The sequence below is a fragment of the Phacochoerus africanus genome, chromosome 9, assembly GCF_016906955.1.
Source record: "Phacochoerus africanus isolate WHEZ1 chromosome 9, ROS_Pafr_v1, whole genome shotgun sequence".
In the NCBI taxonomy this organism is placed as follows: Eukaryota; Metazoa; Chordata; class Mammalia; order Artiodactyla; family Suidae; genus Phacochoerus; species Phacochoerus africanus.
In genome coordinates, this window is record NC_062552.1 from 84,280,207 (window position 1) to 84,297,683 (window position 17,477).

Sequence of the window (17,477 nt, forward strand, 5' to 3'; positions counted from 1 at the left end):
AGACTCCGTGCTGGTTTGTCAGTTAATGCTATTCTGACCAGGGTAGCAGAAAGCTTGGCCAACGTGGCTTAAATGGTAAGAATATTTATTTACTTAATAAGTTGTTCAGTAGTAAACACTCCCAGGGATGGTGCATCAGACTCCTTTTATCTTTTTCGTCTGCACCACTGCCCTTCCTCCCTGGTGGCTTCAGTTACCACGGTTCTAAGTATGCCATCTTCATAAACAAAATTCAAAAATTAAAGCAAGGGAGTCTATATCCATCAAAAAAAGGGAGGGGGATTTTTTTTTTTTCTTCTCCTTTGTCCTCTCAGAGGGAAAATATATTTCCTAGATGCCCGCAGACTTCTTACATGTCTTTGGCCAAAAGTGAGTCACTCATGCACCAGTAGGTCATTAACTGGCAAAAAGAAGTGAGATTTTCACAGTTCACTCAGACCAGTGATTTCTTTCCTCTGAAAGGCTGAATAAAGTCAGAGTTCTGTTAACAAGGAAGAAGGCAAATGACTGTTGAGTAGTCAACCTGGAGCAATTTGACTGGCTTGTGTGGGTCTGGCCTCATTTGCTATAGAGCAGAACCCCTCAGCCAAACCTTAAAAAAGGAAGATATTTAACAGAAACTATTGTACAACTAGGCAGAAGGTAGTTTATAGAATGACCAACCTTGCCCACAGATAAAATTCCATTTTTATTGTACATATATTATTATGACTATTTAAGTTCAGCTAACATTAATATAGCAGCATAGAGAAGTTTAAAAAAATCCAATCTGACAGTCCCTGTCTTTTAATTGGTGTGTTTAGAGCATTTACATACAATATAATCATTGATATGGTTGGTTTTAGGTGTATCATTTTATTTGCTTGTTTGTGCCTGTGGATGTGGTGTGTGTTTCTCTATTGCCCCTTCCCTACTTTTTTTTCAATTATTCGAATATCTGTTAGAAATCTATTTAAATGTATCCATTGATTTTTAGCTTTATATCTCTTTATAGTTTTTCTGTTTTGTTTTTATTTTTGTTTTTAAAGCAGCAGTTGACCTAGAGATCAATAGCTCTCTTTATGTTGGCATGTATATGCATCTCATATATTGACAACCCCACCAGACAGTCTTTATATTTTTACTTCAGTTAACGTGTATATTAAAGAATTTGAGAGGAAAAATAGACTATTACATTTACCTAGAAATTTATCATCTCTTGCTCTTTATTCTGAAGCTCATAGTTTCCTCAGGGAACAATTCAAGTTAAAGGGTTTCTGTTATTGTTTATTTTGAAAAAGGTCTGCTAACAATGAATTCTCTTAATTTTTCTTCCTTTCATAATGTTTTATTTTGACATCTTTATTGAAGGATATGTTTGCTGAATATGGAATTCTGGGCTGCAGTTCTTTTGTTTTAGAACTTTACAGATGTTATTTCATTATCTTCTGAAAACCTTGGTTCCTAATGAGAAACCAAAGAGTCTTTAAAATTGTCATTCTATATACATACAAAAGGTTTTTCTTTTTATGTCAGTTCTAAAGTTTGTTTTTTAATCTTTTGTTTTCAGCAGTTTGATTATAATGTGAATGGGTTTGGTTACCTCTGAGTTTATTTTGTTTGGGGTTCTTATGGCTGTATATTTATGTCTTTCACCAAATTTATATTTTATGCCATAATGTCTTCCTTTTTTTTTTTTTTTTTTCCTGCACCAATTCTTCCCCCCTCCATTGGGGACTGAAATATCATGAATAATAGAACTTTCTGATATTGTCTCATAGAACCTTGAAACTCTGATTTTTTTTTCTTTTTTCTCTTTTTTTTCTTTTTTCTTTTTCTTTTTTTGTCTTTTGTCCTTTTAGGGCCACACCAGCAGCATATGGAGGTTCCCAGGCTAGGGATCTAATTGGAGCTACAGCCACTGGCCTATGCCAGAGCCACAGCAATGCCAGATCCAAGCGGAGTCTGTGACCTACACCACAGCTCATGGCAATGCTGGATGCTTAACCCATTGAATGAGGTCAGGGATCGAACTTGCAACCTCATGGTTCCTAGTTGGGATTCGTTTCCACTGTGCCATGATGGGAACTCCTGATATTTTTTTCGATCATTTTTTTTTTCTTTCTGTCATAGAAATGGGATAAATTCTAATGATCTGTTTGCAAGTTCACTGGCTCTTCTACCACCTTCATCGTGTTATTGAGATCATACAGTGACTTTTTAATATAAGATATATTTTTTAGTTGCAATATACGCATTTTAAAAAAATAGGTTTTTTATTTCCCTGCTAAGAACGTCTGTGTTTTTATTTCAAAAGTGGTTTCCTTTGTCTCATTGAACATGACTATAATACTTGTTTAAAGATCTTTAGAGAAATTTATAACTGGATAATCTTGAGCTTGACAACTGTTGTCTTCTTCCTTGAGAATTGGTCACATTTTCCTTTTTATTTGTATAAGTCTGATGTGTTGCTGTTTCGTTTCATCTTTATTTTTATCTCTCTCTATCATTGTACTGCAAAAAAAAAGATACTATCAAGTGAGCTCCCGTCATGGCACAGCGCTAGCCTGGGAACCCTCATATGCCATGCATGTGGCCCTCAAAAGACAAAATAATAATAATAATAATTTGTAAGTTCTATGGGTGCCATGAAAGTAACTACTTTCCTGAGTGGATGATGTTGACCATGGCAATCTGTGTCTTCCCTGGGTATTTTTTTTTTTTTTTACTTCTTAGGGCCATACCCATGGCATATGGAGGTTCCCAGGCTAGGGGTTGAATTGGAGCTACAGCTGCCAGCCACAGCCACAGACACAGCAACTCTGAATCCGAGCCACGTCTGTGACCTACACCACAGCTCATGGCAATGCTGGATCCCTGACCCATTGAGCAATGCCAGGGATTGAACTCACATCCTTATGGATACTAGTCGGATTTGTTTCCACTGTGCCTCAACGGGAACTCCTGATGAGTCATTTTAGATTATGGCATAGACTTTTGAATATTATAAGACTCTGGGTCTTGTTAAAATCCTCTGGAGAGTGCCAGCAATTTTATTATAATAGGCAGTGACCCTAGGAATATTCAGATTGTTCTGAACTCTCTTTCTGTGGGCAGAGGCTCCAATGTTCAGACCTTGAAGCCTTTGCTCTCCTGCTATGAGTCTTTACTCCCTGTTCAGAATAAGCCTATATCTGTTCATACACAGAATTAGAGGGTACCTTTCCTTCTTTATTTCCACCATTCCCTGTGGCTCCCAGGGATCCCTTCCTCCAACTTGTGGGGTAGAAATTCGGTATTCTGGGGATTTTAGCCATGTGTGCTGCTGTGATTGGGATTACTCTCAAGGGAGGGAAAGGAGAGAAGAAAATGAGGATCTTCATGATCCCAACCACAGGATCCTCTTTGCCCATTTTTCCAAGCCTGAAAAACAAGTTTTCTCCTTGGTTTTAGGTTCCTGTGCCACCATGACCTCCTTATGCAGCGCCAGGACCAGAGCCACTCTTAGGGTAGGGCCAGGAGAAAAAAAAGAGGAAAAAAAACCCAAATCTGTATGAATCCATACTTATACGTAGTAAATGATTACATAAATAAATGGAGAAGAGACAAATCTTTCTTGCAAAAGAATTCCCAATTACTGATGTAGAGTCTCTTCTTTCTCCCCTTGAGTGTGCACTAGACTTAGTGACTTGTTTCCAACCCAGCAAACATATTTCAGCCAGATTAACATCACTAGTGATTAGTTAGGTTGATAGCAGCTACCCTTGATAGGATACAGTGAAAAGGGTCCTTCACCTCTTTGATATTTGTCCCTAAAACCCACAACTCCAGTCTAAGCATGAGGAGAACCTCAGGCATACCCAATTTGAAGGACATTCTACAAAGCACCTGATGAGTGTACCTCAAAACTCTCCAGGCCATGAAAACAAGCAACGATGGAGAAACTCACAGGTGGAGACCACAGAGACATGTTGACTAAATGCGATAAGGTGTCCTTGATTGGATCCTGGGACAGTAAAAAAGCATCTGTGGAAAGTCTAGTGAATCCAAATAAAGTCTAAAGATTAGCAATAGTAATGTACCACTATAGGTTTCTTAGTTTTTAAAAGTGCAGCACAGTGATATGAGCCATTAACAATGGGGGAAACTGGTGAATGGGGCTTGGGAACTCTACACTATCTTTGCATGTTTTCTATAAACCTAAATTTATTCCAAAGTAAAAGTGTACTTGAAACAACAACAACAACAACAACAACAACAACAGAGATTTTCCCCCATAGTTTCCTGCTTGCAAAAATACCTTTTCTTGGTTCTCTGACTGAAAGATAAGGGATTTTTTTTTGCTGCCTGTGTTTGCTTTGTAGTTCCATACTGGGGCCACCCTTGGTTCCAAGCCAGGAGGCAAAAGAAAGGAAACCATTCATAAAACTCACTGTTGATATGGCTTGCTTTTCAAGATTTGGCTTCTCTCCCCAAGCCACTTGCTATTACTGATGCTCAGATCATTGCCATTGTTATTATTGTTTGCATCATCATCATCATCATCAAGGTTTTATCTGTAATCACTGGGAGAATGGTTATAGAATGCTGATTCCATATTGCCCAGCACCAGAACTTATCTGTCTTGATCCTTCAGGTTTTATAAGGGCAGTTAAATCACTGTATAAGTACCAATTCTCATTCTTTATTGTATAGTGCACATATTCATCTTATTTTTCGCTAGACATTTTTATCTTGTAAATTCAAGTTGTGCTCATTTATGCCTAGATCTTAATTTGGGGGTTGCACCGTGCTGACATTTGAAACGTGCTTGCTGTCTGAATCTCTGTTTAACAATTGGAAATAAAATTTACAAAGCAAAGATCTCTAGGAAGAAGTAGGCCCTAACCTTTATTGCACACACACACTGAATGCCAGTCTGGGTTCTCAATGTTTGCAATCCCATCCGACCTTGCGATAACCTTAGGAAGGTGCATTTTGAGATAAGGTCCAAGTTTACAGATTGGGAGCCCGAGGTTCAGAAAGTTGCTTCATTCCATAGTCAGTAAGTGGCAGGGCCAAGGTCAGACCCAAGGGCTTCTGTATTCATTACACTGTCTTCAGTATCAAGGTTAAGGAGATTAGAGGAAGGAAGGAAGGGAAGAAGGATAAAAGGGAAAGAAAAAAAAGAAGATGAACTTATTTTAATGAGTAATAAGATCAGATGTCGACCACTTCTAGTATGGATTCCCTATCATCATTGTATTTGTGATGTTGATATGCTCTGCTCTTCTCTAAGTTAGTGATGCTCTTTTTGAAGTGGTGAGCAGTGTGAAGCACCTTCTGTAGCCATAGGCCTAAAGTGACCCTCCATCTTCTTCCAGAAATGATTTGTGGCAGCTGCAGAGGAAATTACTAAAGTGAGCTTTTTTTTTTGTTTGTTTGTTTTTTACTTGAAAGAAAGCTGGAAGGGAGAAAGGCAACTAAGGACAGGGAAACAAAGAAAACAAGACACAACCAAAAAAAGAAATACTGAAGACAAGTTTTATTTGATTCTCCATTTTGACAGAGACTGGATTCAACATAAAGGTACAAGGACCTTTTTGCTAAAGGTATTGTGAACACAGCAAGATGCTGCCTTCTTGCGTGGTTTACAATAGGTAATGTAATTGTGTGGAAGTGGCAACAGAATGGGCTGAGCAAGCAAAGTGTTTCCTGATGATGAACTAATAGCAGATTATAATTCCATTACTAAAACTGAACAGGCAGATGTGAAACCAAGACATGTGGAACAAGTAACAATTAAGGGTCTTGGATAAATATAATTAGATCTGTATTGAGTGAGGACTTGATGGAAAAAGCTCATCTGTGACCAGCCATCTTTCGTTCTACATGATTTCCCACTACTCTCCCATTCCTCGACAAGGGTCTGCCCTGATGGAGATGCCAACCTGATAACTACTGACTCTATTACTAACTTCACAAAACATCTCAATACCTCCTTGCAAATATTTAATGGCTTAGGAAAAATTCTAATGAAGTTCAATAATAAAATTACAATGAACACAATGTAAATTACAAGAGCTTTAAAAAAAATCACTTTATGAACTGAGTCTAGAGAATCAAGGCTGGTTTCCAAAGGACTCATGCTAAGAGCGTGGGAAGGGGGGTAATTCCAGGCCCCTATTTTGATCCCATTCAGATCCTTCCACCTGGTCGGAAGCCATAGTCACTGTTCCCCATTTAGTATAGACATTTGCAAGCATACGTGCATTATATGGTGGTAATGCCTGTCTTACACACACATGTATAAAAGCATCTTCTAGTTATGCGTACTGCACCTTGTTTTCCTTACTTCAAAGTATACTGGCACTCTTTTTATCAGTACATAAACATCTGCCTTATAGTTTTCTTGAATAACAGGATTTGATCCCATGAGGGCACCATTGTTTGTACAATCATAGCCTGACTGTTAGGCATTTATGTACCTTTAGATTTGGGTCTGTTAATAATAATAGTGCTAAACTTACGGAAATTTCTTTGTATACATGGGTAATTATTTCACCTAGTATAGAATCCTTACGGTGTAATTCCGGGTCAAAGGAAATGCCTTTTCTTGTTTTATTTTGTTTTGTTTTTTGCCTTTTAGGGCCACACATGTGGCATATGGAATTTCTTAGTCTAGAAGTTGAATCAGAGCTGCAACTGCAAGCCTATGCCACAGCCACAATGATGAAGGATCCGAGCCTGGTCTGCAACCTACACCACAACTCACAGCAACACCAGATACTTAATCCACTGAGCGAGGCTAGGAATTGAATCCAAATCCTCATGGTTACTAGTTGTGCTTGTTATCACTAAGCCACAATGGGAACTTGGAAATGTCATTTTTAATCAAAATAGATACTGCCAAATGTCTCCAAAAAAACCTATATCCACATTAACAGTGCATGGGATCATTTTTTATCTTGCCAACATTGGACATAAATAGTTTGAAATTTTTACCAATAAGCTGGACAAAAATTGTATTTAATTGGGGGTTAAATTTACCTTTCTATGAATATAAATATGAGTGAATATGACTGAAATTGAGCATATGTTCATCTAGCATGCTGTTCTATAAAAGGAAGATATTCTTTTTCTCGAGTTGTTATTTTTTATGTACATTGAGTATTGAAACTTGGTGTTATATATTTCAAATATTTTCTCTCATTTTGTGCACTTTCAGTTTTTTATATTACAAATTCTTTTATTTAAATTTTTATTTATTTACTTATTTTATTAAAGTAGTTGATTTACAATGTTGTGTTAGGTTCAAGTGTACAGCACAGTGATTCAGTTATACACACACACATGCATATATACAATACATACATATTCTGTTTTCAGATTATTTTCTACTAGATTATTACAAGATACTGAATGTAGTTCCCTGTTCTATACAGTAGGTCCTTGTTGGTTGGTTATTTATTTATTTATTTTTGCCATGTCTGTGGCATGTGGAAATGCCCAGGCCAGGGATTGAACCTGTGCCACAGCAGCAAGCCAGGCCACTGCAGTGACAACACCAAGCCACCATGGGACTCTATTTTTAATTTAAGTTTAAATATAGAGAAGAAATACATTTTATCAATTCACATTAAAACCACATTTTTAATTAGTATATTTAAAGGAGCCTTCAAATATTGTTTGTAACCAATAAAGAATTTTAGGATTGTGGATGACTGCAACTGTGTGTGTTTTAAAGATGCTCCCAGCTAGGCAATTTTCCAGAAAGATGTATAATAAAGATCCCAGGTAATCATCCAAGCCATTTGTTCAAAACTTCATGTCTAACTTCTCTCTTGTAGCTGAGCCTCACAGGACACTACTTTTCAAAGACATAGTGACACTGACTTACAGCCTTGGTTTCATGACCAAGCTATACCATCATGGGTTAATTATTGGGGAAGCGGGGGAGCAATGAAGACATCTCAGCTGCACTGGTTCCTTATTCTTCCACTCCTACCATCAGTGTAGAAATAATCCTTTTCTTTTTTTCATTGCATGCAGGCTGCCATAGGAAGCATTTCAATTTTTATTGCTAAATTAACTGATTAGAAATGTTGATTCTGAGTCAGAAAGTCTTTAAAATTGGACACAGTGGGTAGTGCTATAAGAACCAACATTTGATTGGATGAAATCTTATCACCGATATATTTTTTTCAAAGTATCATAAGAATGATATGAAAGATAGACTCTGCAATCAGGCAATGGCTGATGTGAACATTCAAGAGGAGAAGCCAAATGCTAACCAACCACTACAATGTGGCAACCACATATTCTAGCCTCAAAACAAGTGAAGAGAGCATTTGTAAAGAAGCCATTACAAGTAATGAACTTTTCAAAGTTGAGCTTAAAGACTGCCAATTAATTCATCACATTCGTTTCCAGTATTCAGGAGATTTAAATTTATTGTTCAGTGAGTTTCAGGGAAGTGATGTACTTTAAGTATTGACTGGAAAAATCTCTGACCTCTTCAAATGCATGTGGAAAGGCTGTATATATATATATATACATGGCAGAGGTACATAGCCACCCTTACTTGTGAAAGGCCTTTGTGCTTGTTGTAGAGGGGCTGGAGGCAAAGAGTCCCAAATTACTGACCAGTGTTATTAAACTCCTATTTTTTTCCACTGAATTTATATACAAAACAGACCCAGAGACATAGAAAACCAGCATATAGTTACCAAAGGGGAAAGAAAGAAGTGGGGGGACAAATTAGGGGTATGGGATTAACAGGGACAAACTAGTATGTACAAAATGAATAACCAATAAAGATGTACTTTATAGCACAGGTGGTTATACCCATTATCTTGTAGTAACCTGTAATGGAGTATATATGAAAAAATACAGAATCATTATACTGGATACCTGAAACTAACACAAAGTCAGTTAAACACTAAAGCAACTGTGTTTCAATAAAAAAAAATCTTATTTTTATTATTTTATTTGTATTTTTTCAGGTTAATATTTAAATAGGATCTCACCTGAAGGAAAATGATACAAATAGGTCTTCTACATCACATTTTACCCAGGGTTGTGCACACCTGCTGCTGTTACAGAGGGGTTGCTGAGAGGGGGAGGGGAAAACAGAGAAGTGATTATTTTTTATCTCAGACCCAGTTAGGCAGAATCACCCTAGAGCAGTGGTTCTGAAGTTGGGATGCAATTTACCATTGCCTGGGAGCTTTAAAAATACAGATGCTTGGGTTCTACCCAAACAAACTGATTCATAGCCTCTGGTCTGGAATAAAAAATAATCAAACTGATGTTGATTGTGAGTCTCCGGGGAATTAAAGCTTAAATAGACATCTGGAGTGAGGACCATGGATCCCAGCATTCATTGTCTGAAAGGTGAGTTAGTTTTCATTGATCTCCACTGGTGGAAAATAACCTGGTAATGCTTATTTTTTTAGGAACCATGGTCGTGTCAAGGTTAAAGTTATGGATTCAAAAGAGAAATAAAAAAGTATGGGAAGTGCCAAGTGTGAGTTTTTAACCTGAGATCCCTGAGGTCATACAGGTTCCATAAACCCCATGAGTTTTAATTGTGTGCCAAGTTTTGAGCATCTGTGGGTCTCTACATTTGGAGAATGGGGAGAGATGGGTAAAGGTTTATCTCTTTCAGAGGATTCTCAAAAGAAGCCACAGAGGGAAAAACCACCCCCATGAAGTTCATCTTTCATACACAAAGATGCTCAGTTTTTAAGAAAACCTACAGGCGGAAGGGTCCTGAGTGCTTCTTGAAATTTGCACTCTTCTTCTGTTGCTCTCATGTTCTCTGACTGCTCCGGTCACCATTTCCTGGTTCCCAGGAGGCTTCAGTGGCTTCCATATGCAGTGTCATCTTTCTTTCTGACACCTTAGCACAGCTGAGTAGGTTCTATCTTTTCAAAACTACAAATGACAAAGCAGAACAGACAAGATGAGTCATGATGGAGGATAAAATGAGAAAAAGAATGTATACATATGTATGACTGAATCACTCTGTTGTGCAGCAGAAATTGATAGAATATTGTAAATCAACGTCTAATTAAAAGAAGAATAAAAAAAGATGAGTCAGCAGTGAAAGAAATAAAAACAAGGTACATGCTGAGACTCAAGGGTCACACAGAGTGCCTTTGAATTCCTACGACATTCTTGCTCCAAATTCCTGCTACAATTCCCAGATATCTTTTTTTTTCTCTTTTTACAGGCCGAACCTGTGGTGTATGAAATTTCCTGCACTAGGGGTCAAATGGGACTTGCAGCTGCTGGCCTATGCCACAGCCATGCCAACATGGGACCCTTAACCCACTGAGTGTGTCCAGGGATCAAACCCACATCCTCACAGAGACAGCACTGGGTGCTTAACTTGCTAAGCCATGAGAACTCTTGTTTTCCAGCTATCTTAACTGGCTTCCTCCTAACCTGCCATTTCCACTTGACTGAGACCGTCTTAGTTTGGACTACATGGGAACATGCTTATGGGCCAAAGTCTCTAGCAGACCACTAGGAGACTCTGGTATTATTTCAGAAATGAGGGTCCTCTTCATGCTTCAGGACCCTTCAATTTCAGTCTGCTTTCAAAGCAAAGGATGGCAAATAGGTTTGAACTCACATGCTACATCAAACTGATAAAGGCATCCTAACAGAACTTCTGAAACTGCAATGCACCTGTGAATCCTGTGGGCACCTTGCTAAAATGCAGATTCTGACACCCTTGAGAAACACAGCAAGGATCAAGGTCCTGAAATGCTCTGTTGAGAATGACTCAGCAGCTGAGTCATTGGGATCCTTGGGCACAGCTGCCAGAGGGTCTGGGACCGGGTGGCAGAGCCCTGAGCTGCCCTGAATTTGCCATACAACTCATCCTATTTCAGGTTAGCAGCCCTGCTCTCTATGGCTGCTGCAGACTGCCATTGCTGTGCACTCAGTGCTTTCTTTTTCCTTGTGGATTTTATTCCTTCCTTTAGCTCAGAGAGGGAAATGGTATTGTCCCTATAATCAAGGAGCAGCTCACATTACAGCGTTGCTGTTGATCTGTCGGAAAGCCAGTCTTGGCAGCAAGCTTGCTCCCTCCTGCTGATTGGATGGGTCTGCAGAGTTTCTGCTGCCCCAGCCTGTGCAGTGTGACAGAGCCCTGAGTGTTTCAGAGCATCACTTGGGCCCTTCTGACTGTTCAGGTCCAGGCATCCACTCCTGCTCTCCCCTAGGTCTGGAGTCCAGCCCTGATACTTAGGTGTGTTCTTGCCTCCCTTCTTCTGAGGTCTGGCTCTGCTTCTGTTACTGCTGGTCCACCCAGATGGAGTGTGAAGATGAGATGCTGTGAGCATCTAGTAAAGGCACTTAGATTCTGAGCCACAGCATCTTGCTCCACCTCCCCAGATGCTGCCCTAAGGGGCCAATGCCAATCCTGCCTGGACCAGCATTAGCTCTGCTGCGGCGACTTGGTAAGTCACATGTTTCTGGGCCTTGCTATTCCAGCCCTGGAAACTGCTGGTGCGTTAAACTATTATTATTATTATTATTATTATTAGCTATAGTAGTAGTAGTAGTAATAGTAGTAGTAGTAGTAATGATAGAAACAGTAACAATTAGCATTTATTGATTGTTTCCTATGTTGCAAGCTATGAATTAAGTGTATATCATTTCATTTAATTCTCAGAAGAACCCTATAAGATAGTTCTATTTTTGGCACAATTTTCCTAATGGGGAAACTAGGGCTGAGAGGGTTAAAGGACTTGCTCAAGATCATTCAGGTAGTAAGAGGTGAAGCTGATACTGGAACTCACAGTTTTCAGGTTTAGAGCCTGTGCTCTTAACTACCGGGACACACTGTCTCCATGGCCAAGTGCCCAAGCCTGTCCCTGACTGATAGCTAGTGGAGCTCGAACCTGAAAAATCACTAATAAGTTTCTTTTAAAAGCTGCCGAACATCAATGGGGGAAATATTTTGGGGAGGCGTCTGATTTTGCAACATTTGTGCTTTGGGCTCTGCATAAGGAAAGTTCTAAAAAGTTCATGGGCATACTTTTTGCATACAGATGACTGCTCACAGTTTAAATATCCAAAAAGGGAGTTGATACCTTCTGTCATCCCCGATTGGTGTAGTGAATTAGTAAGGAAACATGACCAGCAGAAATGGAAATCATTAAGCATTTCATGCCTGGAGTGACTGTAAAACTATGCTGCAATAGATAAGCAAATAGAACGGCCTGAAGCTGCCATATGTCAACAGGAAGCAGGAGGCTTGATGCCATTGCCTTCATAGACTGGTTATGACTGTTTGGTCCAAGTGCCAGAAACTTTGGCCTCTCCTGGCTTATGATATCCCTGGCATTCAGCACACTGCCACATGGAAAAGCTGCTAGACAATTCAGCCTTTGCAGAAAGTACCATTTTAGAGTAGTTTCTATAGCATTAACTGATACTGCTTTGTGTTTTATTCCATTTGTCTTTAAGATGTTTAAAGAATTTTCAAAGTCATCCCCCCCTCCTCCATGGCATATGGAATTTCCTGGGCCAGGATTGAATCTGAGCCTCAGCTTCAACCTATGCCACAGCGGCAGCAATGCCAGATCCTTAACCCACGGTGCCACAGAAGGAACACCCAAGGTATTTTTTTAAATACCAGTAATCATCTTATGGGTCTCTCAGTGCTTTGCTTATAGCATCTTCTGGTCCCTAGCCTTGATGGGAATACCAGAGCTCGTGTGGTCATGAGCTGAGTGCTACCAAGGTCACTGGGTTCTTTGGCTGGGTTCTTTGGTGGTGAGCAATAACAGCTGACTCTGGCTACCTTGAGCAGGAAAGAATGGGCATTTATAGGAAAGAGTATGCTAGTTTACAAAAGGAATAGCTGAAAAGCCATTCAGGACAGGAAGTAGGATATTTGCAGAAATCTAGGTGTCAAGAACTAGTGCTCTGCCTTTTCAAACTGCTCATTGTCGGGATGAAATCATTCATTTTTCCTCTTGAGTCAGTCAGTCAAGATTTCTCGGCTGGAGAGCATTTGATAAACTGTCCTTGCCTTAGTCAAGGGCCCACTCTTGGGACAAAGAAGCAGAAACACCTTGACTGACAATTCTGTTATGGTAGCTGGATTGCCCAAATGGCCTCAGTTATCTACTTCCTTTTATCCATGCCTCTTGGAATGTGACACTGCAGCTTTTTCCATCAAGGGGAAGTGTTTATTTCTCCAGTCTTGAACCTGGGCTGGCCTGGTGACTTGCTTTAGCCAATGGTAGGTGGCATGCCATTCCTGAGGCTGGGCCTCAGGGGGCTCGTAAGCTTCTTCTCTCTTTCTTGGGAACTTGTCAAGCAAGTGAGAACAAGCCTGGACTAACATGATGGAGGATGAGAGGCTGTGTGGTATGGGATGAGTGGTTCCAGCTGAAGTCATCTTAGCTAGGTATCCATTATTTACCACTGTGCCTCTGATTACTTCCCAAACTTAAAACAACAATCAGGAATTCCTGTTGTGGCTCAGAGGTAACAAACCTGACTGGTATCCATGAGAATGCTGGTTCCATCTCTGGCCTCTCTCAGTGGGTTAAGGATCTGGCATTACCATGAGCTGTGGTGTAGGTCACAGATGTGGCTCAGATATGGCATTCCTGTGGCTGTGGCATAGGGTGGCAACTGCAGCTCCCATTTGACCCCTAGCCTGGGAACTTCCGTATGCTGCAGGAGTGGCCCTAAAAAGACAACCCCCCCAAAAAAAATGAAACCGAAAACAACAACAATGACAATCAAGTTTACTACCTTATACAGTTTCTGAAGGTCTGGAATCCAGTTTCAGCTTAGATGGGAGGTTCTGGCTTGGGGTATCTCATGATATTTTGGACAAGATGCTGGCTGGGCATCTCACTTCCAAGGTGACTTTATCCCATGACTGGCAAGTTGGCATTGCTTGTTGACTGGAGGCCTCAGTTGCCCTTCATGGGGGCCTTTCTCCACAAGCTACTGAAGTGTCCTAAGAAGAAGAAGCCTGCCCCCTGCCACTCCCACCCCCCAGAGCAAGAAATCCAGGAGAGCAAGTTGGAAGTGGCAATGCCTTCTGTGAGCTCGTCTCAGAAATTTCACAGCTTTAGTCTGCTACATTCTATTAGAAATGAGTCACTGCTTTTGGCCAATACTCAAGGGGAGCGAATCACACCTCACCTTTTGAAAGGAAGAATGTGAAAGAATTTCTACATATATTTTGAAACCACCACAAAGAGCCAGCCTCCAGTCACCCCTTTAGCTACCTCCAAAGGTATAGGCAAGCCCCTGGGATCAGCCAGACCAGCCCACATCAGCAGAAGTTCCCAGCCAACCTACAGATATGTACACTTTAAAAAATGTGTTTTAAGACACAAGCTTTTCAGCTCAGCTTATTAAACAGCAATAGTTCTTTAATACACTCAACCTGTGTGCAGTGAGGGAGGGCTAGTTCTCCAAGGGAAAGAGTTGGGATGCTGTCAGACACAAACAGAGGTCTGCTAATGTACATGTCTTCAAGGAGTGAGAAGTTCTGTGGAGGAGAGGCCCATGGAGAGGTCATGCACTGAAATAATCATAGTAGTAGAAGATTGCAAGATCGGAGTTTTGTTAGACAATAAGCTCTCAGAGAGCAAAGGTCATGGTTACCTGCAGTAGCCATGCAGTGCAGATGCCAAGTGACAGACTCTTGATTCAAAGAAGAGACTCATCAGCTCTGGAGAGATATTAACCTTGGCCTTTCGGGAGAGGGGCCATCTGAGTGGTGTTTAAAAACTCCATAGGAATTTCTGAATTACTCAGTATTACTGAATTTTCCAGAGGGTTTAAATAAGCAAAGCCTTAATGGTGTGAAGCAGGATAGCATAGTTTAGAAACTAGAGGTAGTACAGAATTCCTGGAACCTGAGGTCCCAGGAAACACTGTTGGAAAAGCAGTGTAAGTAGGTAGAAAGGGGCAGACTATCAAAAACTTTACATGTAGGTGATCATCCATCATAGTGTTCCCAGGACAGTCCTAGTTGAAGCATAGAGTCCTAGTGATGTTATTAATAGGGCTCCCTTTTGATATCAGATAAATCCTGATTTGCATGGTAAATTATACAGTCAGTACAATCCTACCCCATGATGAGGAGAACTAGTGTCCACAGTTTAAATAATGGCTATGTTTTTACTCTATAGTGAAACAATGAAAAAAAAAATGTAAATTTTTTGAGTTGAGAGTAAATTGGAGAGAAAACTAAGAATCATGGAAAAAAAATTGGTGAGATTGGCAAGGCAAGACTTTCTAAAAAGCCTTCTTAACCCTGTTTTTCACAAGATTGTATTTTTTCCCCTGTTAGAAATGCAAACTTCATTTTTAATGTCAAATATTTTCTTTCACTACACACACAAATGAGCACCTATTGTGATGCCACCATTATCTTTAAAAGTTGCATGAAATAACCACATTTTTTTTTCTTTGATAGCAGAAAATGATCATGAAAGAAACCTCATTATTTTTATTTTTCAAATTAATATTTAGTTACTCCTGGAGTTCCCATTGTGGCTCAGCAGATTAAGAACCAACATAGTGTCCATGAGTATGTGTGGGTTTGATCCCTGGCTTAGCTCAGTGGATTAAGGATCTGGTGTTGCTGCATGCTGTGGCATAGGTCATAGATACAGCTCAGATCTGGCATTGCTGTGGCTGTGGTGTAGGCTGGAGGCTGCAGCTGCAATTCAACTCCTAGTCCAGGAACTTCCATATGCTGCAGATGTGGCCCCAAAAAGAAAAGGCAAAGCAAAACAACAACAATTAAATGTTTAGTTACAAAAGTATGCTCCTAATAATGGCTCAAATGACACAGAGAGGTTTGCAATAAAAGTTTACAAGTTTGCAATCCCCTCCTGATTGTCAGTCCACTCTGCCAAGTTAGGTAATGGTCTTTCTTACCTACAAGGTTATCAAGATATTGTCAGGTGGCTGAAATATTTTAGTCTTTTTTATACTTTCATTTCATTTATGTATTTGAGTACAGGTAAACCTTTGGATGTGATATGAGGTAGGAAGCTAATTTTACAACTTTTTCATTAGTCACTAATTTAAATACTTACCTTTATTCTCATAAATAGATGCTTAATTTGGGGACTTCTGTTGTGACCCATTAGTCTAAGTACATATCTTAATATTATTCACCACTGTTTAAATTCCTGTGGCTTTTTATTAGTTTTTAATAGTCGATAGGAAACATCGTCTTGTTTTTATTTCTCAAAGTGTCCTTATTTGTTTTCATGAACATTTTTTTCCTTTCAGATGATTTTAGAATTATATCATTAAGTTTTAGTTTTTAAATTTCCTCTTGGGGAGTTCCGTCGTGGCGCAGTGGTTAACGAATCCGACTAGGAACCATGAGGTTGCGGGTTCGGTCCCTGCCCTTGCTCAGTGTGTTAATGATCCGGCGTTGCTGTGAGCTGTGGTGTAGGTTGCAGACGCGGCTCAGATCCCGCATTGCTGTGGCTCTGGCGTAGGCCGGTGGCTACAGCTCCGATTCAACCCCTAGCCTGGGAATCTCCATATGCCGCGGGAGCGGCCCAAGAAATAGCAACAACAACAACAGACAAAAGACAAAAAAAAAAAAAAATTTCCTCTTGGGTACAGGGGATTTTCAGGGCAGTGAAACTATTGTATATGATTCTGTAATGGTGGACATTAAGCATTATGATATTATGCATTCTCACACACACAGAGAAAAGCTCTGTATATATAAAGAGTGAACCTTAGTGTCAACTATGGATTTTAGTTAGTAATAATTCATCCACATTGGTTCATCAGTTGATACTAATGCAAGCTGGTAATAGTAGGGGATTCTGAGGGCAGGGGGAGAGGAACTATGTGGGAACTCTCTACTTTCTGCTCAATTTTTCTGTTGACTAAAACTGCTCTAAAAAAGCCTACTAATTTCAAAACATCCTGTTGAGAATTTAGTTGGGGCTTGCAGTGCCCTTGATTAGTGGGAAATTGATATCTTTAAAATGTCAAGTCTTTGCATCCTGAGCACAGTGTGTCTCCCATTAGTTCATGTCTTCTTTGGTGTCCATCATTACTGCGTTATTGTTGATTTCAGGTATGTCTTCCATACTTTTGTCTTATTGATTCTTGGGTATTATTATTTTTTGCCATAGTGAATAGCATTTCGCTTTTTCTGTCATATTTTCTTGTTGGCTGTATGCTATTTAAGGAAGCTGTTGATAATTTTAGCATAATTTAAAGTAGCTTATTAATATAGATCATAATGTTCATTTTCCCCATTAAATCTACATTGTTCACAATTCAGATTTTACTGGTTATCTTTTTTATGTTTTATCTCTATTGTTTCATTACATACAACGTATGTACACATGTGAATTAAAAATAAAATATTTTTACACTGACCAAAAAGAATTTTTAAGCTTCTCTCTACAGTCACTCCAAGTAGAGATTTTTAAATCAGAAAATAGCAGTTTTGTGATGAGCTTCAAGAGAATTTACATTAT